This window comes from Cotesia typhae, unplaced genomic scaffold, assembly GCF_013202065.1.
Source record: "Cotesia typhae breed Kobodo isofemale line unplaced genomic scaffold, CoteBio_Ctyphae contig_22, whole genome shotgun sequence".
Lineage (NCBI taxonomy): Eukaryota > Metazoa > Arthropoda > Insecta > Hymenoptera > Braconidae > Cotesia > Cotesia typhae.
Window position 1 is genome coordinate 285683 of NW_027423728.1, and position 2506 is coordinate 288188.

A 2506-nucleotide genomic window follows, 5' to 3' on the forward strand; every position below is an offset into this window, starting at 1 on the left:
GTTTTCCCCATTCTGCTTCCTCTATGGCTTTTTCTGCATTGTTGAGAGTTCTTAGGTGGTTAGTCATTCGGTGAATATTTTCATCGCCTACCATTGAGAATAGTTGGATCTTTTGTATGTCTGTTATTTGTTTATTCGTTGATTACTGCAGAGATGCTGAAGTTCTCGCCAGTTCTTTGATTCGGTTAGTTATATTTATTTCTTGTTTGAGGATTTCGTTGATTTCGCTCTTAATGATGTGGGTGTTATTTTGCGATAAGTGTACAAGTTCTCTGTTGTCTTGGTATAACTAGTCTAGTTCGTTGGAGATATGTTCTTTGTCGCTGTAGTCCATGGTTCCGAATAGTTTTCTTGCAATTGAGCCTACGAAGCCGAACCATGGTGCTCTTTTTGTGCGATTCTGTGGATGTAGTTCTTCGAGTTGAGGATCTTCGAGGAATTGCCTTAGCCGGTGTTTTGCTTGCTCAATTTCGGCATATATTTCCCGGTGTGTGTTGGTTCTCAGGTACGACATACAGGATGAATGATTGAATTTTTGAGAACATATTCCATAAGCTTCCCATATATTTTGATTTAAGTAGGGGTTAAGATTAACTAGGTTTTTGATGTTTATTGAGCTGATGATTTGCCATTCTTCTCTAATGAGGTGGACTCTTTTGAATGGGTCGTATAGTATGCCCGGATTCGCTTCCATTGGTTTTATTTTCACCTCGTCAGCTCCCCATGCCAGGTATCCGATTCCCAGGAGGAGAAGTGGTGCAGCTATCATAATTTTTTTTTTTTTTTTTTTGTAGATTTCTGCGTCTATATGTATATTTACTGAAACAAACAATCTAAGTTCTTTTTAGTCGAAATTTTCGCGGCTGGCTGTTTTAGCCTTATTTGGGTGGATTAATTTCCGTTTTCCGTTTTCTTTTTCTATTATTAAATTCCCCATTTCGTTTATTTCGACTATTTCGTATGGGCCAGTATAGTAACGATCTAATTTATTTTTTCTAGGTTCTTTTAATGTAAATACGAAGTCTCCTACGTTAAATTGGGCCGGGTGTATATGTTTATCAAATCGGATTTTTGACTCGTGTTTAGCTTTCGTTAGATTTTCCGCAGATATTCGTTGGATTTCGGAAATTCGGCTAATCAGGTCTGCTAGATAATCGTTATATGATTCGATTTTACTGAAGTCTGGAAATTGAGTCGGACTACGGGCTTTTCTTCCATTCAAAATTTCGTAGGGTGTGAATTTCGTAGCCGTGTGTACGGTGGTATTATAATTTAGCATTGCCATTGGGATGTATCGATCCCAGTTACTGAATTTATCTACGTAAGCCCTGAGGTAGTCGACTAAAGGCTGGTGAGATCGCTCCAAGGCTCCATTCGATTGAGGATAGTAGGAAGAGGTTGTTATTCTTTGAATTTTCAGCGCTTTGGCTAGTTGTTGGATTAATTTGCTTGTGAATGAGGTGCCTTTATCTGATAGAATTACGCGAGGGCACCCATAAAGGGCAATATCGTGATTTAATAGGGCATCTGCGACAGTTACTGCTCTGATATCGGGGAGAGGAACTGCTGCGGCTGCTTTAGAAAAATTGTCTTGGATCGTTAGGATGTGTAAGTTACCGTCAGGGGTCACAGGTAGGGGTCCTACCGTATCTATACTAATTTTTTCGAAAGGTTCAAAGGGTGTATCTGTGATGGACATAGGTTGTTTGGTCTTTATTCGCGTGAGTTTATTTTTCTGACAGATTTCGCAAGCTCGAATGTAATTATAGATATTGTCTTTCATTCCTGGCCAGTAATATCTTTCGCGAATACGCCAATAAGTTTTTACTACACCTTTGTGGCCCCCTATTAGACTGTTATGATTTTCTTCTATTATTTTTGTTCGTAAGGATTCGTCTGGTACTTCGACATTCCCTTCGCACAAAATAATTGTTAGTGGGCAGTCTCTTAATTCTTGTGATAAATAACCTTGGATGTTAAGGTCATCGAACTCATCTCCTTGTTTTGCACAGCGGAGTGAATGAATGTCGTGTTTGTGCATCGACTGTCGAAGGTTTCTCAATCCTTCGATCAGGTCGATTGGGTCTAGTTTTTCGAAATGTTTTGTCTTAATAAATACCGTGAAGATTTTACAACGACCTAATTTGGTGACAAATACATCCCCTTTTGTAGGTTTTGAGGCCTGAAGGTCGTCAGCATTTATGAATTTTAAGTCACGGAACAGCTTCGTTACGGCTTTTATTATTTCGCAGTCGGCCGCTAAGAAATGTAATAAATGGTCTCGGGCATAAGTGAGCCCATGTCGGCTGGTTGCGAATTTTATTTTTATTTCGGGACCCTTTTCGGATATACTTTCGTCTGAACTAGAGGGTGAAGATATTTTTGGTCGATTACGTCGTTCGGCAAAGAATATTTTCGGCTTCTTCGAAAGTTGGAGGGTCATGAGCGACGAAGGGCGGTCCAAATCGGTAGTTCCTTACATCATCCCTCACTGTTGTATTCCCGC